The sequence below is a fragment of the Mesocricetus auratus genome, unplaced genomic scaffold, assembly GCF_017639785.1.
Source record: "Mesocricetus auratus isolate SY011 unplaced genomic scaffold, BCM_Maur_2.0 Super-Scaffold_100125, whole genome shotgun sequence".
NCBI lineage: Eukaryota > Metazoa > Chordata > Mammalia > Rodentia > Cricetidae > Mesocricetus > Mesocricetus auratus.
This window is the reverse complement of record NW_024429248.1, coordinates 32471-55291: the sequence shown is the minus strand read 5'-3', so window position 1 is coordinate 55291 and position 22821 is coordinate 32471. Positions and strand designations below refer to the sequence as shown.

The following is a 22821-nucleotide window of genomic DNA, read 5'->3' as shown; positions in this document are numbered from 1 at the left end:
CCTTTGAGGGGACACCCCTGCATGATTAACATTCCTGGTTTCCCTAGCGATCTGTGGGTACAAGGACCTTTGGGCACCCAACATCCCACTTTTAGCAATGGGCAAATTTCAGCTCCTCCAAAGCAAAGGAGACAAAACAAACCCAGAAACCCAGAAACTCGTCGGAGTTAGGCAGTGTTGGGACCAAGTGGCCCTAATGAAAATTTCTAGAATAACTTAAACAGTAGCAACAGAATGCGTGTTTCTCTAACATGTGGACACGTTCTCTAGAAGCAGGGTGATGGCTGATAGTGATGATCAACTGAATTGCATTTAGAGACTCCAGGGGGAAAACCACTAAGAGTGTTGGTGAGAGTGTTGCCTTAAATTAACTGAGGGAGGAAGATCCAGCCCGAAAAAGGGCAGCACCATCCCGTTGGCTGGGGTCCCAGATGAATAAAAAGAAGAAACTGAGCTGAACGCTAGTATCCATCTCTCGGCTTCCTGACTGCATGTGCAGCGATGTGAACAGGAGCCTCAGACTCCCTCACCAGGATGGACCTGAACCTGTGAGCTGTGACTCAAAAGATGCCCCTCCTAGCAATGCATAAGATAATAAACACAGTAGGCTATGTATTAGGCCTCAAAATTAATCCAAAAACTTTCTTCTGTGTTTTTTAAATTTATTTAAATTAGAAACCAGCTTGCTTCACATGTCAATCCCAGTTCCCTTTGCCTCCCCTCCTCCCCTGACCCCACCAACCCCCTTAACTCCCCACCCAATCCCCACTCCACTCCCTAGGGAGGGTGAGGCCCTCCACAGAGGATCTCCAAAGTCTGGCATATCATCCCAGGCAGGGCACAGGTCCTCCCCCATGTGTCCAGGCTGAAAGCATCCCTCCATGTGGAATGGGCTCCCAAAGTTCATCCATATGCCAGGGATAAATACTGATCTACTACCTGAGGCCCCATAGATTGCTGAGGGCTCCTCACTGACACCAAAATTTAGGGAATCTGAATTAGTCCCAAGCTGGCCTCTCAGCCATCAGTCTGGGGTCTATGAGCAGCCCCTTGTTCATGTCAGCTGTCTCTGTGAGTTTCACAAGCCCAGTCTTGACCCTGTTGCTCATCACTCCTCCCTCTCTACAGCTGGGTTCCAGGAGTTCAGTTCAGTGTTTATCTGTGGGGTTCTGCCTCTGCTTTCATCAGCCACTGGATGAAGGCTCTAGGATGGCATACAAGGTAGTTGTCAATCTCATTATCGTGAAGGGCATTCAAGTCAGCTTCTCCACTATTGCTTAGATTGCCAGTTGGTGTCACCCTTGTAGATCTCTGGAAATCTCCCTAGTGCCAGATCTCTCCTCAAGCCTATAATGACTCCCTCTATTGTGGTATCTCTCATCCTGCTCACCTCTATTCTTCCCCAGACTCAACCTTCCTGCTCCCCCATGTCCTCTGCTCCCTTGCTCTTCTCCCCCTCACTTTTCCTCAGCTCTCTCTCCCCTCCCCCCACGCTCCCAGTTCACTTGGAGATCCTGTCCCATTTCACTTCTCAGGGGTACCATTCATATCTCTTTTAGGGTCCTCCCTGTTTCCCAGACTCTCTGGAGATGTGGATTGTAGGCTGGCACCACCATGCTCCGTGTCTAAAATCCATATATGAGTGATTACATACCATGTTTGTCTTTTTGTGCCTGGGTTACCTCACGCAGGATGATTTCTTCTGGTACCATCCATTTGCCTGCAAATTTCAAGATTCCGTTGTTAATATCTTAGCATGTACCTTCTCTAACAATGGAAAAATAAGACCCAGAATTCAACAGGAGAAATTTTAGAAATTGGGCAAATGTGGTAAATTTTTAAAACACAATGTTATGAATGATCAGTGAGTTAATGAAAAACTTAAAATAGAAGTAAAACATTTTCTTGAGCAAAAATATTTCAATGATGCAACAAAACACTAGACCTATGTAATACTATTCAAGGCAACTGTAAGAGGCAATGCCTGTAATGAGTATTTACATACAAACTAATAAACAACAACTACACATACAATCAAGTAATAAGCTGTGTACAATTTAAATAAAGCAAGCAGTCCTCACAAATGCTTTGATTTCAAATATAAACCAAACCCAAAATTAGAGCAGAAGTAAGGGAAATAGAAGCAAAAAGTCCTTGGCTAGTGACATAGACTCACCTTGAAGTAAATAACAACCATGTGTCTATCTTGGTAGTCCTGTGACTCAGCCACTATCTTTACTAAAATTAAAGAGAGTGTGTCTTTGCTACATTGTGGCCATAAATTTTAAGTGTGATCCTGTGGTACCCTTCTTTCTATCATTGAATTTCCTTTTTTTTAGCCTAAGGAGACAACATCAGGCTTTTAAAACTGATTCATATTAAAAAACAAAATGGCATTTTATAAAGGTATGCCATGACAGGATCAGGAAAATAAGGTTCCAAATCTCTCCGTTGACTATATTTATGGTTTTGAGCTTTATTTTGGTACTAAAGAATCTTAATATTTGAGAATTATAGTTTTTAAGGCTCAAGTTTAACAGGAATAAAATTATAAATCCCAATTCTGTAAAAGAGCTACTAACTTATTAAACTGTTAAAAAGATATTTAAGATATACACGTTAGTGGTCAGTCATGCTAAGAACAGATGTAATTCATTCACAGAGATGAGCTTAAAAGGAGGAACCAATTATTATTTTCTATTATGTGGTCTTCCATCACTTCATCATACAGCACTTTGTGTGTGTTGTCAAAATTAAGCCTGAAGCCAAACCAAGCAATAGCAGAGAGACTACATTAATAGCTCTTCCCTGATGATAAGGTTGATGATTGCCTTATATGCTATCCTAGAATATCTATCCAGTGACTGATGGAAGCAGAGACAGATACCCACAGCTAGACACTGAACGGAACTCCTGGAACCCAGTGACAAAGATGGAGGAGTGATGAGCAAAGGGGTCAAGACCATGCTGGTGAAACCCACAAAGACAGCTGACTGGACAAGGGGGAGCTCTTGAACCCCAGACTGATGGCTGAGAGGCCAACAGGGGACTGATCCAGACTCCATGAATGTGGGTGTCAGTGAGGAGGCCTCAGAAATCTCTGGGGCCTTGGGTAGTAGATCAGTGTTCACCATGGCGTACAAATTATTTTTGGGAGCTCATAACACATGCGAGGGGCCGGGGGGTTGCTTTCTCAGCCTATACACATTGGGAAGGGCCTAGGTCCTGCCCTGGATAAAATGACAGACTCTGGAGATCCCCCCAAGGAGGGCCTCATTCTCCCTGGGGAATGATGTGGGGATTGGGCTGGGGGCTGGGGAGTGACTGGTGGAGGGACAAGGGAGGAGGGGTGGGGGAGTAGTTGGGATTGACATGTGAAGCATGCATGTTTCTAATTTAAACAAAAACATATAGTGAGAAAAAATTAAGCCTGAAGCAAGTAAAGGAAAACAAGTTTAAAGTAAACTTAAAGTCTATTTAATATAAAATAATATTCAAAATCGGGTTTATAAAAATTGGTTATAAAAGATTGAATGCTTGAGTAAAATGGATTGGATTTACAGTGCATCTACAACGCAGGAAACCCCCAGGCACAAGCAGTTCAGTCTGATGGAGCACAAGTTCCTTTTGATGGAGCACTATCCCATCAGATGAAGTTCCACAAGTCCCTTATCATAAGGGAGGCATGGAAAATAAGACCTGCCAGAGGTCTACTGCTTCTGACACCAGCTTTATAGACCTGGTCACCTCTGGCTACGTAAGGTCTGGTAGGTCTGACTAGCTGCAGCTAGACCAAACCAGAATAAAACCTCATCCTTATGCAAAGATGAATTACTTCTCATGTCTCACGTGACATGGGGATGGAGTGTCTTAGTCAACTGAAGATCTCAGAGTCTACACCTATGCCCTAAATGCCTCAAACAACAGACAGGCAAACAACATTACTTTGCCCTCAGTGTCTCTGACTGTTATGGTACCTGGACCCTACTTTCAATTGGTCATAACCTTTCCCATGGCATTCAATTCTTCTTAGCACAGGCTAATTCCAGGATCCACATCCAAGTCACCCACATTCCTTCATTAAAGGATGACGCCAGATACTATGTCATCAAATTCAAAGCTTTGGAAAATTGTTTCGTACCTCCAAGTGGTGCATTTGAGAGTTGCTTTTATGTCTGTAGAGTCCAAATGATTTATTAAGTGACATTGCATGCCCTCAGATTCTCTAGGAGGAAATGACAGATGAAGAAGATCCTCTCCAATTGGGGCTCACCTGTGGTGCCATTAGCATGTAACCTAGTCTTTACCACATAGAGAACTGCAGGACCAGTGTCCGTGCTCTTAACCTAAAGCCTACAAGGAAGAGAAGGACTTTGGCAGTGGTACTTGTGAACGTTTTCTAAGAAATTCAAAAGCTCACTTAATTTGGTTGTCATCCTTTACAAAGTATGCCCCTAAATAATCAATCTATTTTTTTAATAGAATGATGTCAAGAGTTATGCTTAGTGCTAAAAGTATGTGGTGACCTAGAATTTTGTCTGTTGACAAAAGGAATAGAGTTGGCTTTAGCCTTCTTTGTTAATTCAGTCTATAATATAAGTTATTTATTACACATTGGACATGACTCCTTTCATCTTTCGTCTCTTGGCTGAGTAGGTGTGTTAATAAAGTTAATTTTAGAAAAAAACCACTCTGGTTGTTCAGTATAGACTTTGCAGAATGAATCATTTACTCTAAACAGGACAGTCATTGACTTAGACAGTAGCTTGGGATATTCTAAGATGTTCTGGAGAAGTGCCTGTTGAGAAAGAAAGATGGTCATGGTCTCTGAGTATAGTTTTACACTGAAAATTAAAATGCTGGAGAGGATGTGGTGAAAGGGGAACACTACTCCATTGCTGGTGGGAGTGCCAACTGGTTCAGCCACTTTGGAAATCAGTATGGAGATTCCTCAGGAAAATGGGAATAAACCTACCACAAGACCCAGCAACTCCACTCTTAGGCATATATCCAAAAGATGCCCATTCATACAACAAGGATGTCTGTTCCACTATGTTCATAGCAGCATTATTTGTAATAGCCAGAAGTTGGAAGCAACCTAGATGCCCCTAAACCGAAGAGTGGATAGAGAAAATGTGGTACATTTACACAATGGAGTACTATTCAGCAGAAAAAAACAATGGAATCCTGAAATTTTCAGGCAAATGGATGGCACTACAAGAAACCATCCTGAGTGAGGTAACCCAGTCACAAAAAGAGAAACATGGCATGTACTCTCTCACATATGGATTTTAGACATAGATCTGGGGAGTGCCAGCCTACAATCCCATGGCCAGAGAGTCTGAGAAACAGAAACTTCATTTAGTGGCATATGGAAGAAGAGGCAGACTACCATGGCTAAGCACTGAGCTGAACTCAAGTAAGCCAGTAACAGAGAGGGAGGACTGATGACCAAAGGCATTAAGACTGGGCTGGTTTAACCCCCAGAAACAGCTGACCTGACTAAGGTTAACTTTTGAATCCCAGGCATCAGCCTGGGAATCCAGCATGGGACTGATCAAGACCCCCTGAATGTGGGTGTCAGTGAGGAGGCCTAGGTAATTTATTGAGCCTTGGGCAGTAGATCAGTACTCATCCCGAGTATACACACGGACTTTGGACTCCCATCCAACAATGTGAGATGCACTCTCACCCTGAACTCTTGGGGGAGGGTCTAGGCCCTGCCCTGGATGAAATGACACACTATGGACACCCCCAAGGAGGGCCTCCACCCTCCCTGGGGAAATGAGGGGATAATGGGGGTTGGGGGAGGGCACTGAGGAGGGGAGGGAAAGGGAGAGGGACCTGGAACTGACTTGTGAAGCAACCTTGTTTCTAATCTAAATTTAAACTTAAAAATAAATAATAATAGAAAAAAAACCAAGTAGGAGACAAATCAGAAGCAGCTTAAAAGTAAAGCCTATGAACTAGCAGAGAAAGACAGGTAAAAATATGGAGATCATTCCAGGTTAAATTGAAAATAGTCATTATATAATGTCAATGTATCATTATATTTATATTACATATGTTACATTATATTATATTTATTATGTCTATAATAAATAAGACATGCAAACTCCCATGTAATAATGAAAAAAATAATTTTTGTTAGAATTAAGTTGTCACTTTAAGTAGCCTGACAATATATTCACTAGACCTAGACAAGCTATGCTCATTTAAGGTAAAAGTCCCAATTTTTAAAATTTAACCTTATCAAATTGTTTCTAATCAAAAATTGTGGCTTACCTGAGCTACCGTTTTTTGTTTATTAATGATCACTTGTACTGCTAACAGTTGAAGCAAACATACTAATTTATCACATGTGGAAACAAGGAATATCAGTTAGACACTTTTGGTTCAGATTCATTTCTTAGATGCTGACTTTAACTGACTTCTTTTACAAAGTTTCCAGGTGCTCACTCCTTATGTAAGAGTCTGATGTAATAACACAGCTAATTGCAGTTACCGTATCCTTCTACAGAACTCTGGTCATGGTCCAGCCACCTGTACCATTACATTTAACCTTAACTTTATACTTAACCTTATATTGATTCATGCTAATCTTGATGTAAAAGTTTCCACATGTAACTTTGTCTCTTAATGTTCCCCACAAAGTTGTACAGTTATTACCTCTGAATTATGTTCTGGATTTTTGCCGACTGGACTGTTAATTTTTAACATGGCTGCTTTGATGGACCCGTCTTCTGATGCACTGGAACTACTGTTCCCCTCATTTATTAGATGTCTAAGTAGTGACCAAGAGATCAACACCCCCAGACTCTGAAAAGCAGTTTGAGTCTCCTCTGAACGTGGACTATGGGACATCCAACTCATCTTTCTTCCTGCCACTGTGGACATTGTTTTTTGGGATGTAGAACTAAAAAAAGCAGGCGTGAACCTTGCTTGTATCAATTAACCTCTCCATTTCACTAACTCAGATCAGTTTAGCATCCTTTAGGATGTCAAAACACACAAAATTCCTTGACTGCTGCAGTACTCCAAAATTAAAAAAGACTACATCTCACTACTGTAAGGGAGGCATTTGTGCCCTCCTCTGTGGACAATGCTACTTCCATGCCAGCAAATCCTAACTGATTTAAAATGGAACCTAGGTCCTTGCAACAGGGACCAGTAAAAATTCGACAACAAGTCTCTGCTGTATGGGCTTCTGGTTCCACTCCCTACCGTCACTCTGGCTCCTCCCCGGGATCACTCCTCTCCTCCTTATTGTCCTTATATTTAAGTTCTTAACCTGTCATTTTTTTCGTTAATTACATACCAATCCCAGTTCCCTCTCCCTCCCTTCCTTCTACTCTCCCCCTTCCCTCCCCGTCCCCCACCTGCTCCTCAGAGAGGGTGAGGCCTCCCATGTGTCTAGGCTGAGTAAGGTATCTCTCCATAGGAAATGGGATTCAAAACGCTAGTTCATGCACTAGAGATAGATCCTGGCCCCACTGCCAGTGGCCCCACAAACTGCTCGAGTCATCCACTGTCACCTGCATTGGGGAGGGGCTAGTTTGGACGTATGCAGGTTCCCCAGCTGTCAGTCTGCAGTCAGTGAGCTCCCACTAGCTCAGGCTAGCTGTTTCTGTGGGTTTCCCCATCTTGCCCTTGACCCTTTTGTTGATATTATCTCTCCTCCCTCTCTTATGCTGGACGCCAGGAGCTGGGCCAAGTGCTTAGCTGTGGATCTCTGCATCTGCCTCCATCAGTTACTGGAGGAAGGTTCTACGATGACAATTATGGTAGTCTTCAATCTGTTTACAGGGGAAGGCCAATTCAGGGATCCTCTCCACTAATGCTTAGAATTTTATCTGGGGTCATCCTTGTGGATTCCTGGGAATTTCCCTAGTGCCAGGTTTCTCGATAGCCCCAGAATGGCTCACTCTATCAAGATAATTCTTTCCTCTCCCTCTCTGTCCTTCCCCCAACCTGACCATCCCATTCACTCATGTTCTCCTCCCCACGCCCAGCTTGCTCAGGAGCTCTTGTCTATTTCCCCTTCCTAGGTTGATCCATGTAGGATCTTCTTTGTTTCCTTGCTTCTCTGGGTTTGGGGACTGTGACTTGGTTATCCTTTACTTTATGGCAAATATCCACTTGTGAATGAGTACATACCATATTTGTCTTCCTGGGTCTGGGTTACCTCACTCAGGATGTTTTTTTCCTAGGGCCATCCATTTGCCTGCAAATTTCAAGATGTTGTTGGTTTTTAATGCTCCATTGTGTAAATGTGTCATATTTTATTTATCCATTTTTCGAGTGCATCAGGTTTTTCTCCAGGTTCTGGTTATTACAAATAATTCTACTATGAATAATTTGTTGTGTTGAGCAAGTGTCCTTGTGGTTTGAGTGTGCATCTTTTGGGTATATGCTCAAGTGTTACTGCTGGATCTTGAGGTAGATTGATTCCCAATTGTCTGAGAAACTGCCATGCTGATTTCCAAAGTGGTTGTACAAGTTTGTACTCCCACCAGCAATGGAGGAGTGTTCCCCTTACTCTATATCTTCTCCAGCATAAGCTGTCATCAGTGTTTTTAATCTTAGTCATTCGGATAGGTGTAAGATGGTATCTCATAATTGTTTTGATTTGCATTTCCCTGATGGCTAAGGATGGTGAGCAATTCCTTAAATGCCTTTTAGCCATTTGAGTTTAACCTGTCTTTTAAAGTCTTTATTTGCTGAACTTCTCCCTATACCCAAACAAAATATTCCATGCAAACTCTCCCAATAGCTCTCACCCTACAATAGCTCCATTTGTTCCTGACGTATCTGCCAAAAGACCTTTTAGATGTTCTGGGGAAACTCTACCTGAAAGGGACCTTCCACCTTTTTACCCTTGGTCAGACACAATTCTTCACTTTAGTTCTTGAATTTTCTCCTGTGCCCTCCTTTGCTCTCTTGTTCCCTGCCACTTCTGCTAATTCTTTCTGGTGCAGCTGTCCTGGCAATGGGACTGGTCACTTTCACCCTGAGTCAACTCTATGCCCACTTCCTCTCAGCATCCCGCTCTGTTCCTGCCTATCCTTCGACCTTTCCAGAAAAATATCTCAGTTTTACTCTGTAAACAGACCACCTGCTTACAATCACCTAATAATTGTTTTCCAAGTCCCTTCAGGAATGTAGGATGGACTGTCTGATCCATTTTAGTCGATCAAGTTAAGACACCTCTCCACCCCCAAGCTAAAGGACCATCCAACAACAACAACAACAAAAAAACAGTTATAACACTCCTGCCTTGCATTTTTACAGCCTCTCGGCATTCTGATTTCAGTGTCCTTGCGGATTATGGATGTCATTCCCACCTCTATAAGGAGCCACCTCCCATCTTCCTCTGTAGACATTTCAACCATTTGCCCATATGGGTGACAAAAGTGCACCCTGCCCATGAGTACACACTGTCCCACCTAAGGTCAAACCAAATAAAGCATCTCTTTATTTCCATGCTCCCTCTCTCCACAACTGCTCTTTAAATAATCTAACACACACTACCCCAACTTATCTGGGTATTTAATGGACTGTGCCAAAATATCAATACTTTTCACAGAAAGAAAATTGTTTGCACCACAAAAGATTCCCAAAGAGCTAAAGTATTCTGAACAAAGCTGTAGGTATGACAATATCTGTTTTCAAAACATACTAGAGAGTGACATGAATCAAAACAACAACTAAAGACAGCCTGTTGTGGTGCAGGCCTGTAATCCTAGCCCTTGGAAGGCAGATCTCTGTGAGTTCAAGGCCAGGCTGATCTAAAAAGCTAAAAAAAACCCCAGTCACTTAAAACTTGACTCATAAACCAGTTGAAAAGAGAACCCAGAGTGTAAATCATGTTTTTAAAACCAGCTGATGTCAATAAAAGTAGTAAAATCACACCCTGGAGAAAATACTATCCTTTTATGAAAGGATCTGAGAAAACTGGAAATCTATATGCAAAGGTAAGAACCTGGACACCTATTTTGTACTGTGCATAAAAGTTAATGGAAAATGGATCAAGACTTAAATGTCAGACAGGAAAAACCCCCGAAGACAACATAAGGAAAATATTTGGACACTGGTCTGAACAGTTTCTTTTAATTACCCAGAAAGCATAAGTAACCAAGGCAAAAGTGAATGTTGAGTCTTTACTGAGCTAAGCATGTTTTGATACAACAAAGAAAAAAAAAAGACAACAACAACATCATAAAATGACAGCCACAGAACTGGAGGTAGGATGGTAAATCATTTGTTGTATAATGGACTAAGTTTTAGAATGTATAAGGGACTCAAGTCAGTTTTTGAAACAACCATGCCAACACATAACCCAAATAAAAAATGGAACTGCCAAAAAGCATAAGGAAAATGCCCAGCATCATAAATCTTCAGGGAGATGAACAAAAGCACAACAGGATATCAAATGATAGAGATGGGGGAGACGGAGAAGAGGGACAAGGACAGGGATGGGTAGAAAGGGGATAAAGTGGAAACAAGGATGCAAAGAAAGGCAAATTCTCAAGTTCACACAGACTGTGGAAAACACAATGTAGTTCCTAAAACTGAAAGTAAACCACCATATGGCCCAGTGGTCCCATTACTGGGCATATATCCAAAAAGAATGAAAATGCTCTGTGAAACACTCTGAACTCTCATGCTTACTGAATTAGCATTCATAATCGCAAAGATATTGTGATGGGTAAATGAATAAAAATGTGACGGATCCAGTTAAATATTCTTTAGTTATAAAAATAATGAAATAATGGCATTTACAGAAACATGAATGGTACTGGAGGACATTATGTCTATCAAGGGAAGTAAGTTGGTAAAGAAATACAGAAGGCATATGTTCTTACTGTTATCAGAAGCTAAAATGTTAATATTTAAAAAGGAAAGGATTGAATCATGGTTGCCAGATCTTGTGGGGGAGGGTGTATTTTGAATATTTCAAATACAAAGAGGTGATGTTGGAGTTAATAAGATACATCTATTATCTGACTGGGGAAGTACATCAGTTAGCACAGTAATTGCCTAGCTGGATACCCAGAACCATATAACCCTGATATAGTTATGACTGAAATTCCAGTTCTTAGGAGGAAGAGACAGGAGAATCAGATGTATGAAGTCATCTTCAGCAGTACAGTGACTTTAAGGCTAGCCTGGTATACATGGATCTGGGTTTTACAAAAACAAACATATACCAGTTTCTCTGACCTGATTATCATATATTGAGTACACAAATTGTTACACCGTGTCACATACATGAAATTATTGTGTCAACTAAAATTTAAAAAGTATTTAAAATGTCATATGATACCCAGTGTTTGAGAAAAAACTATTTCCCTCAACCTATTGACTTCTACAAAGAGCATCTACTTAGTTACTTTCCTGTTGCTGTGATAAAATTCCACAGCAAAGGCAAATTAAGAATAAACAGTTTATTTTGGCCTGTGGTTCCAGAGGGATAAGAGTCTGTTATGGCAAGAAGGCAAGTAGGAAGCTGTGAGATCACATCTTAACTACCAGCATGACACAGAGAGCAAACTAAAAGTGGGCAAACGCTTTTAATCTCAAAGCCCAGACCCAGCCACTGACTTCTTACAGCTAGAGTGTAACACCTAAACCTTCCCAGTGTCAACACCAGGGACTAGGAGTTCAAAGACCTCAGACTATGGGGTGGGCATTTCTCATCTAAACCACCACAGCGTCATTAACCGTCTTCTAAGAATATTCAAATACACTTAAAACTACAACTGAAATTATTCTGCCATTCCTATCTATGAAATTTACTGTTAATGACGTTATTCCATGGGGGACTATAGGCTTGGTTTGTTGTTTTAAGAATATCTGATATAATTTACTACAGTTTTCATTTTCCTTTTACTATGAATTAATTTCACACACAAATACATTCGTGTGTGTGTGTGTGTGTGTGTGGTGTGTGTGTGTGTGTGTGTGTGTGGACCGCTTAGGTGGAGAACCTAGTTGGGGTGAAATGGCTACAGACACTGATTGTAACTGTGTGCGGGAATCAACTGTAGATGATTAAAGGTTAAGGGGGTGGGATTTGTTTTGCGGATGAGTCAGTTCTCAGAACTAGAAAGGTAGCATTCAAGAGTATTGAAAAACCAACCCCAGTGTGAGTATTCAGTGAATACTTACTGACCTTCACTAGCAGTTGGGGTAGACTGTGAACAACGGTCACGATTTAAATAATTTCTTGTCCTTTTATAGTTAACCACGTTTTTATAAGTAACTAAACAAAACACAGAAGTCCTCTGCAGTAACCAAATGCAGCTACTTAATGATGGTCAACTATTACTTGTTATCTCCTATAAGCTGACAGACAAATTTCCATCTGCTTGTTAAGTTTGTCCTCTTACCTTATAATTTTGAGACAGGAGTTATTATCATCGGTAGTCCATCCGGGTTATCGTTTCCCTGGCTTGCCTCTGACTGCTGGGTTTTGCCTTGTGGCAATCAATCCCGTGTCACCTGTAAACACAACCTTCTCGGCCATCTCCAGTTTGCTTTTTAGCCACCTCAAGGGCATCTTAAAGCTTGTGCTTTTGATGTCTGGGGGGTGTTTAAAGTCACACCGAGGCCTGTCACTGCCAGTTGATGCTTGTAGAGATCTCCCTGCCCAAGGATCCAGTCTCTGTGTAAAGACTGGGCCAGGGGTGGGTGGAGAGAGACCATGATGGCCGGCACAAGTCCTGCCTCCTCCCAGCGGGTCTGCGCGTGGTGGTGGCGGCCGCCGGGGAGGGTACACTGTCCCTCTGGCTTGGCACACTTTGGGGGGAAGGAAGCCGCCTTCCCACAAGGCGACTCATTCTAACGGGTTTCCCCTGGGATTCCTGCTTCCACGAGGCGCAGGACGCGGGGGAATGAAAAAGGAGGTGGGCCCAGAGGACAGGGGTTAGGGCAGCGGAAGAAGGATGCGCACGGATCTCCTCCCGCCCGCCAGGGGTGGGGAACCGAGCACAGGAGCGCGAGGACCTTCAACTCAGACCGCAGCCCCGGCGCCCCGCCCACCCCGCCCCGCCCCGCCCCGCCCTGGCGCCACGCCCAGCCCTGGCGCCCCGCCCAGCCCTGGCGCCCCGCCCATCGCCCCTCCCGGAAGGGGCGGCCCCTCCTCCTTCCCTTTCCCCTCCCCCTCCTCCTCCCGCGACCCAACCGACCTGCGCGCGCCTCAGGCCCCGCAGCCGAGCGCCGAGCGGCCGATCCGTCGCTTGTGTCTCCACCCGCAGTTGTGTAAGGTGCGCGGGCCGCGGGCGAGCAGGCGGGGGAAAGGGACGGAGGGAGGAAGGGAGGGAGGGACCGAGGCAGGGACGGAGGCAGGGAACGAGGCAGGGACTGAGGGATGGACAGAGGGAGGAAGGGAGGGACAGAAGCCGGTCCTCGCCGCCAGTGCCCGGTTGGAAGCCCGCGCGCGGCGGAGCAGGCTCGGGGAAGCTCTCTCTGGGTCTGCTGCCCCGGGTCCTCGTCCTGCTGCCTCCTGTCAGGGACTTTTTCCCCCGCAGTGCCCCGGGGCTTCAGAGTGCAAGCTGAGCCGCTCACTCTCAACTCCTTTTGCAGAAATGAGGTTTGGGGGAAGTTTTTTTTCTTAACTTGGAACCTCTTTTTTTTTTTCCCGCGCAGAAAGCCCATAGCCCGCCATGGAGCGTGCCTTTACCCCGCTGGAGCCCCTGCTACCCACGGGTACTGTGTCATCCCCTTCCCGGAGGTGCTGCTGCTGCTGCCCGTGCTCCACCCCGGCCTCCCGTGTTCTCCCGCCTCGTGGGCAGGCCACCCAGCCTCCCCCGCGGCCTCCGGTTCCCCTGTGTGGAAAGGGGACACTGAGTATTAGTCTTCGCCCCGTAGACCCTTTGTGAGGGCCGAGGGAGGAGTTGACAGAGTTTTGTGTCCTCCTGACCCGATGTTCCAAGAGTTAACAAACGCCTGAGATGCCAAACACATAACTCCCAGCAGCTCAACATTCCACACTGCAGGGGGAAAAAACAAAATCCCAAAACATGAGAGACAGGGAGAACTGCCTGCTGTCAGGGACACATTTCTAGTCACCTGAGAAATAGCCTGAACTTAGTACAAGAGTAGCAAACTGTTATCTAAAAGTCTGAAAGATTTAACGCTAAGGATTTAAATTATAATTTGCTTGTGTGCGCGTGCATGTGCTGGGGATCGAACCCGGAGCCTTGAGCACACTAGACATACTTTTCTTTTATCAGTAAACTGAATTCCCAACCTCAAGGATTTGTATTTCTCAAACTTTGAAATTATTGCCCTCCACGTGTGTCGAATGAGTTGAGTTAGTAGCATTTATCCTAATGTAAATTGTGAGGCTAGATGTATTTAGTTTTCAAATTGGTTTTCCTATCTATGCGTGTGTGTGTGTGTGTGTGTGTGTGTGTGTGTGTGTGTGTGTGTGTGTGTAGGCACATGTGCAGATGTCACCTCTGAGTGTCATCCTTCAGGCCCTGATCACTTTGTTTTCTCTCACTCACTGGCCTGGAAGTAATTGATTAGGCTAGGCTGGCTGGCTGGCCAATGGATAGGATCCCCTGTGGCCACCTCCCTAGAGCTAGCATTAAGTGCCCATCACTATGCCATGTATTTGTATGTGGGTTCTGAGGTTGAACTCAGCTCTCCCTGCTCTCCTGACTGAATTGTCTCCCCGGCCCCTATTTGCCAATTACTGCTTATTGTGTTTGCACTGTGTGGGACTTTGGGTTAATCACCGGTTTCAGAAGAAAGCATCGTTTTTGGAATGGCCTTTAGTTTTTACAAGCAGGTGAATTCAGGGGTCTTGTTCTGAGGTTTGAATTTGATTTTTGCTTATCATCAGTAAATCCTGGGAGTGCTGGTAGGAAAATCCAAAGGTTACAGTAAGTAATAGCAGTAGGAGACATTGACTTCTTAGTCTTAGTCATTCATTGTGCTCATGTACCCCTTAAGGGCTGAGATGGTTTCCACCAGTAAACATAGGGCTATGTGAGTCTTGAAACTGTGAACATGCAGGAGTCTTGTCTGTACATACTAAGAGGGCTACCATGTCATTAGTGCATGTGCTGTAGGGGAACCACCCTTGTATACATACAGTGCATCATCGATACATTTTTAGCACACACACACATACACACACACACACAAACACACACACACGATAGTACTCACATAAAATAGTGGTTTTGTGAAGAGATCTGATGCTGCTGGGGGATGTGATGGGATTGAGAGTAGTTGAGAGATGGCTAAAAGCAGGAAATGGAGACCAGGGAACTGTTTCAAGGAAGGAGTTAGAAAACATTTGAAGGCTTCTGTGCATTCCTCACTTGGGACAGTCCATAGAAAACAGTCTTTAGAGTACCCTACAGCTCAAGTAATTCACGCTACCCTCAGCTAGGTGCACACTTAGTATCACATGATGAGACATCAGGAGGTTTTTGTAAATCTTACGTCGGTCTTGCAGGCCCTCCAGTGTCTGACTCTTGGTTCTTCTGCTCTTCACTCTCTGTCCCAGTATTTACTTAAGTGAGCAATCATTTCATTCACTATGCTTTCCTTCTCATGCTGCATTTGTCGCCCAGAAAGCTCTAATTGTCATTCAATGAGGTTGATTTCAACTAGGACCACTTGGAAAGGGAGTTACAATGAGGGATGGTCCACATTAGGCTGGTCTCTGGGCCTGTCTGGGAGGAGTTTTTGTGATTAGGTGTATTGATAGGAGAAGACCCAGTTTGAAGGTGGAAGGCACCTACCTCCAAACTCAGTAATGCACACATTAATTCACTCTTCTGCTCATGACTGTACATGTGCCATGACTAGCTGTTTCTGGCCCTTGCTGCTGTGACTTTCCTGCTATGAGGGACTGTGACTTGGAAGGGTAAGATAAAAGGAAAACCTTAATCCCCTAAGCTGCCTCTGTCAAGGTATTAGAGCAACAAAAACAGAACTTAAGACACAAAGGCTGGAGGATTGCTGCTTAAGGCCATCCTTGTGCACATAGTGAGTTTCAGGCTATTTAAGGCTACAGGTTAGGCCCTGTCTCAAAAAAATAATAATAAAAAAGGAACAAACGACATCAACAAGCCCACAAAAATTTTTTTAAAAAGAGTTTAAATATATTTTATAATGTATGCTGTATTAGCTTTTTGCCACTAATGAAGTATTTGGCACAAATGAGTTTTATAAAGGTAGTTTATGTAACCTGCAATTTTGGGTCATCAAAGTCCAAGAATAGGTAGTGTACCATGGATTTAGCCTCTAGTAAAGGTTGAGGATAGTGACCCCTTTGTGGCAAGGCCCCATGTGGGAGCACGCAGTTTTATCTCCACCAGAAGGCACAAGGAGAAACTAGGGTCCTTCCGTCTATATGAATGCCTGAGCTCTTAAAGGTTTGTGCCACCCGACAGTAGCTCCACCTTGTGAACCAAACCTTTTATTATGGTGATGTGTCATCTTGCTGATCCAGAATGATTTTTCATGAAACTGAAGTCAGCAACTTAAACAGCAAACTGTAAAATCAAACATTCTAATACAATACAATCAAAAGCTGTACTAATTTGATACTTATTTGTTATGGATTGACAGTAGAAAAATATTAAAAGTCCTTATATTTTTCTTATTATACTATTTTGTATAAGAGCGCAAAATGTTGTATAGTAAAATCATTGCAGCTTACAACACACGGCGGCCTCAAATATAAGTTATGGTAGTCCAGGCTGCATTGGTTGATACTGTGTGCTGGAACAGCAGAGGTCAGAGGAGGGTATTGGAATCCCGTGGGAGCTGATCTGGGACCTGAGTATGAAAACTTGAGTCCTCTGGAAGAGCAGGAAGCTCTTTAGTGTACGGTAGAAGTTATGACAAATGTTTCTTGGGTGTCCCTATCTGGCACTTTGTACAGTGCCTGAGTAGAGAGGAGCTTGAAGCAAGGTTGTGAGTCTTGGTATTGTAACTAAAAGACACCTTATTGAAAACAAAAGAGGCTCAAAATCTAGATTTTCTAAAGTAATAATATATTGATTTTCTACACACTTGAAAAGTTGGTCAACACATAGGAAATAGCACATTGTTGTGTGTTTATTTATTGTAAGAGTGTATTTTCTATGCTTATGAACTGGAAGAATTCAGAAGGACCAGAGAATTAAAACTACAATGTGCAAAAATGACTGCGTTATTGAGAATAGCAGAGATCAGCTTGTTAAAATGAGACGTTCTTGTAAAATTGTAATTGGGTTTCAGTGAGCCATGGGGCCGTGACACGGGAGCTAATAGAAATCTTTTATGTAAGTGCCAAAGTTAGAGCAGCATATGAGGTTGTTCTGGGCTCTTTAGTTAGCAGGCACTTGTCTGTTGAATATAGAGCACTGTCCAGGCACCCTATCCAGGTTGCTGTAGGAGAGAGATAGAAAGACCAGATTTCTGCCCTTGAGGCCTGGAGTAGAAATAGCTTCAAAATTTAGTATTTGTTAAAAAAATTAGTCTTCTCCCCATTTTAAGACATACAGGGTCAGTGTTCTCATATTTGGCTTCTGATTGTCTGATAACTGTTACATGTGCAATGAACTATAGATAGGGATCTGACAAGAAGAGCCTTTGAGTTGACATTGAACTGGATGTAGACTCGGTGTGCTAGCCCGTGTTTGGTTGGCTTCTTACAGAGGTATTAGCATGTAGTTAGATTTGCAAGTCACAGGCTATCCCATTAATCTGGGAGCTCTATTTTGAGGAAGGATATGTGATAAACTCAGAGCATCCTGTACACAGGCTCTGCTTTTAGGAGCTGTGTCATCTAGCTGATATTTTTGTTTTGGTTTGTTCTGGTTTTTTGAGACAAGGTTTCTCTGTATTATTTTGGAGGCTGTCCTGGAACTCGCTCTGTAGACCAGGCTGGTCTGGAACTCACAGAGATCAGCCTGCCTCTGCCTCCGAGTGCTGGGATTAAAGGCGTGCACCACCAACACCTGGCCTAGCTGGTATTTTTGTATTTGCGTTGTGGGTCACATCAAGTTTTAGTTCTTTTCCTAATACTAGTCCTCTACTTTAGAACTTGTGGTGCTGGCACCACAAGCTAGTTCGAGGTATAGGGAAATGAAAGACAAGGCGTCCAGTTGTTTGTGCTATGAGGATGCATGTATGCATCTTTATTGCAGGAGAATGAGTGCGTGTGTGTGTGTGTGTGTGTGTGTGTGTGTGTGTGTGTGTGTGTGTGAAAGGCAGATGCTGGTAGCTAACTTTTACCCTAGGGCCTTGGTGGAACTCTGGTGATAAATGTTTGGTAAGGGGACTCAACATAGCCATTATCAGAGGTTTGCATTATGAGGACATTCTAGGAGTACTTCCATCAGGTAGTCTGTTAAACAGTATCTGGATACTTAGTATTGGAGTACTCAAACCCTGGCATATGTTTCTTTGACACTCAATTTAGAAAAGGTGTATTTTCTATCATGTTTATGTATGAGTACATGTAAGCTGGAGGTAACTGAGGAGCCAGAGGCACTGGACCTCCTGGAGCTGTGAGCCACCTGGCTTGGCTGCTGGGAACTGAACTCATGCCTGTATGGTGGTAAAATCTTCCCTAAACTGTGAAATAATCTTTGCAAGTCCTTATAATACTTTATTTTTGAATGGAGATATCAGATTATATTCTGAAAGACCCAACATCAGCAAGCTAGTTGTACAGGTGTATTTTTGTTCTTTCTTCCATTTTTGAAATGTATATGAGTATTTTTCTTGCATGTGTATCTTTGTGCTGTGTGTGTGCACTTCCTGTGAAGGCCAAAAGATGGCATCAAATCCCCTGGGGCTGGAGTTTACAGATGGTTGTGAGCCTCCATGTGGGTGCTGGGAATTGAACTCAAATCCTCTGGAAGAGCAGCCAGTGTTCTTCACTTCTGACTGACACACCTCCCTTGTTCCCACTGTTACTATTGAAACTGCATTAACTGCTGGCTATTATTTTCCAATTAATGCATTTTTCTATTATGTGCCTCCAGAACTTTTGGGTTATGTTTTAGTTACCTATAGAGTTGTGTGCTGCATAGTTTTTGTTGGCGTTTCAGTCGCATCAGGATGGGTCAGGTACTCTGGCAGTAGGGAGTCACAGAATACTGAGTGTTACACAGCTCAGGTGGAAAGTTATCCTGGAGCTCGGGAGCCAAGGACCACCACAGTTTGCAGTAAGCTTAGCTTACAGCATTGTCTCAGAGAAAAAGGCTTCCCCAGTGTTTCGGCTCAGCTCCAGCAGGACAGGGTCTTCCAGCTGGGGATGTTTGCCTAGTGTAGCAGTTTTGCTCAGCAGGAGGATTCTCCCGGGAAGTTGCTACAGTTCAGCTCTGCTCCTGAGAGAGCAGAAAGCAGGGAGTGGAGTGTAACAACTCTGCTCTGCCAAGGGAAGGTTTCCTCAGCAAAAGTGTTACAGTCCTGCTGGCTCTGTCTGCCCAGGGTCGCCTTTCTTCTGTCGCCACAGCCGCAAAAAAGAAGATCTTCACCCAAAGCTCATCGAAGGGGTTTACTGGGAGGGAAGAATCCAGGAGAGTGGCTGCCCTCTGTCACAGTGGCAGAGGACAGCCTGGTAGCACAAACAGACACAAGCTGAACAGACACAGGGTTTATATAGGGCTTCCAGAGTGAGGATTGGTCAGATTTTCGTGCTGAGCTCAGATTGGCTAGAGCTCTGCTCCAGGATTGGTAAGTTTTCTGCACAGCATTACGGTCAGATTTATCTCTGGTTTCAGGGTCAAAGTGTGTTTCTTTCTCTGGTCCTTTTTAGCCTTTGGCTCCAATTTTAGGGCCAGGGTTCATTTCTTTCACTGGTTCTGATTCCAGGGACAAAGTGTGTTTCTTTGGCATTGGTTTCAGGGTTAGGGTATATTTCTTTAGTTCTGGTTGCAGGGCCAAAGTGTGTTTCTTTGGCTCTGCTCAGGGTGTGTTTCTTTGACTGGTCCATTTTCCCTACAGTTTTGTGTTAACTTGACACAAGGCAGAATCCTTTGGGAAGAGGGAACCTCATTTGAAAAAATGCCCTCAACAGATTGGCCTAATTGGCAAGCCCGTGGTACATATTCTCGATTGAAGATTAATAGGGTCAAGTTGAGAATATTGTGGGCAGTGTCACCTCTGGGCTGCTGGTGCTGGGTGCCATTAGAAAGCTGACTGAGTGAGTAAACAATGCTCTTCCATGGCCTCTGCTCCAGTTCCTGCCTCGGGGCTCCTCCCCCCGGCTTGAGTCGCTGCCCCGACTTCCCTCAGTGACAGTTACTTGGAAGTATAAGATAAAATACCCCCCCATCACTTTTGGTCATGGTGTTTTAACCCCACAATAGGAATCCTAAGTCAAACTGGGTTTAGTTTTCAGTCCATTCTGACTGTCTTTAGCCCGTGTGTTTGTGTCCGCACCCCTGCATTCATGATGCAGAAGTGTTCCATCACTGTGCTCCCCCGTCGTGACATCATATCCCTCATACCCCTTTTCTTCCACCCGTATCTTCTTTGTGCAGTCAACTGGCCAGTAAGTCTGTTGTTTTAAGTGTAAGATTTGAGATTGCTTGTATTCATTCATAATCCTCCCTGTTGTACTACGTACCAGTAGTTCCTGTCGCCCAGGATCCATAGTAGGGATGCACCAACATAACCAGTTACCTCTCAGTTGTTCTAGTTTGGGATTCTTAGAAATACAACTGAAGTAAATGTTGTGTACTCTATTTATGTGGACGTGTCTTCATTTTCCTGAGTAGATTCCTAGAAGTACAGTTTCTAGGGTATATTGTGGCTACATGGTTAGTTTCTAAAGGACCTGTCATCTCTCTCTAGAGTGACCATTCTCATTTGTGAGTGCCCAGAGTCTTTCCATTGTTTGGTATGTTTATTTTAGACAATTCTGAAAGGTGTATAATGATAACATTTGGTTTTGATTTCTATTTCCTGTTAGCCAATGATACCCATCCTTTTGTTATCTGTTTCCTTTGTGGTCTATGGGTAAATGTGTGTTAAAATTTTTGTCTTTTTTCTAATCAGATTATTTGCTTTTTCACTACAGAAGTTTGAAAGTTAATTTCCTTTCTTCTTTGTTTGGTATATAGTTTTCAAACAAGTCTACGGCTTGTCTTTCCAGTTCTTAAACAAGAGATTCTGTAATATGCGTTTGATGTCAACCTTAAGGGATTGTTAGTATTTTCTTAATTTTATATAGTAACATTATTTCTCTCCTTTTTTCTTCCCCCATGTTTCCCCATCATGTACTCCTCATCTCAAATTCATGGCCTCTTTCCTTTAATCCTTTAATTGTTGTTATGTTTACGTATACACACACACACACACACACACACACACACACACACCTAAAAATATAAAAACAACCTACTCAGTCTGTATAACGTTTCTTGTGTGTACATGATTTCAGCACTGACCGCTTGGCATGGGACAGCTCTAGAACACTGTCCTGCTCTCAACGTTCCATATCTGCCTGTAGTTCTTTGTCCAGGCAACCCATAGGTTAACCAGCGATCCAGAGGAAAACCATTTCTAACAGGCGCCTCTTGTCTGTTGCATACTGTTAAAATGCCTGCAGTGGGCCTGATAAGGCCAACACAGAATTCATCCACGGAGAGACCACCTTGCTCTCCATGGAAAGCCCTCATTAGGAACCTGAGCATGGGTGTCTCAGCAGCACTTCCCCGTTCATAGTCATTCTTCTGCTGCTCGTGTGTGCTCTCTCAGAGGCTCTAATGTTTGCTGACAGATGCTGTAAGCTCCCACGTTGCTGGTCTTTTGCTATTTGCTGCTTCTGTCTGCTACTTGCTATTTGTTCTCTTACTTTTGCTTCCTGAATAGGTAATAAAATCAGTAATTTCATGATAGATGCTGATATGGGTAGCAGACAGATATACACTCTGCACTTAGGGTTCTCCCACTTTGTTAATTTATCCCCCCCGTAAGTATGATCTTATAAATGTTTAATTTTGTACTTTGATTTAATATTGTCTTTTGTGGCTGAGATTGTTCCAGGCTTGCCCACTGGGTCAGAGCAAGCTATTTCAGTTGTCTCTTGTGTTCTTTTTAGCTATCACTTACTTCTGGCACTGCTTGGTGTTCAAACGCACTCTTCTTTCAGCCCGTGGCTGTCACCGTCCTCGTTGCTTACACCCCCATATCTTCTGTTCCCCAGAATTGCTTGGGAGTCATGAAATCACAGACAGGTCTTTGGTCATGCTGCTGCTGATTTATTGCTCTCTCTGGCACTGAGTGTTGTAAGCCCCTGTACTCTGTTACTTTGAAAGCAACTGCTTTTCATGTTATACATTCTCCTCTAATTGTTTGTTGACCTTCTCTTCCCTGTAATAGTGAGCAAACATAATTTTGCCCTCATTCTTTGTTCTTTCCCCAAGTCTGTTTGCAGCTACGTCTGTTTGTATGCTCCTCAGGTATACAGGAAGCACTTTAATACCACACATTCTGTACAGATCTTAAGTTCTATTCCAATGAAATTCCAAGTGTTACTTTTGAATTTTATATTTTTGTTAATGTCCTACATTATTAAGATGCTTCTTCTTTCTCTATTGCTTCTTGAATTGTATTGAGATTATAATTATATCATTCCCTCTTTCCTGTTCCTCCCTTCAAGCCTTCCCATGCTTTCTTTCAAATTCATGGCCTCTGTTATCTGGCCTTCCTCATATACTTATATTGTTGCATATACAGTCTGAATATTATCAACATTTTATTGGACATATAGCCAATAAATTTACCCTTCTTTTTAGCCCTCAATGCATGGAGTATAATTAGTAATAAAGTTGGTTGTACATGATGACATAT

General features: G+C 43.3%; 1 long non-coding RNA gene across 3 annotated transcripts in view; it reads left to right on the top strand.

Moving 5' to 3' along the window:
- The first annotated feature begins 13163 nt into the window (after positions 1–13163).
- Positions 13164–22821, top strand: part of LOC121136441 — a 30908-nt gene continuing 21250 nt past the window's right edge. For all 3 annotated transcript variants that reach the window (XR_005873509.1, XR_005873508.1, XR_005873507.1), the window contains exons 1-2: positions 13164–13268; positions 13651–13710. This is a non-coding gene — a long non-coding RNA (uncharacterized LOC121136441). The remainder of the gene's footprint in view (positions 13269–13650; positions 13711–22821) is intronic.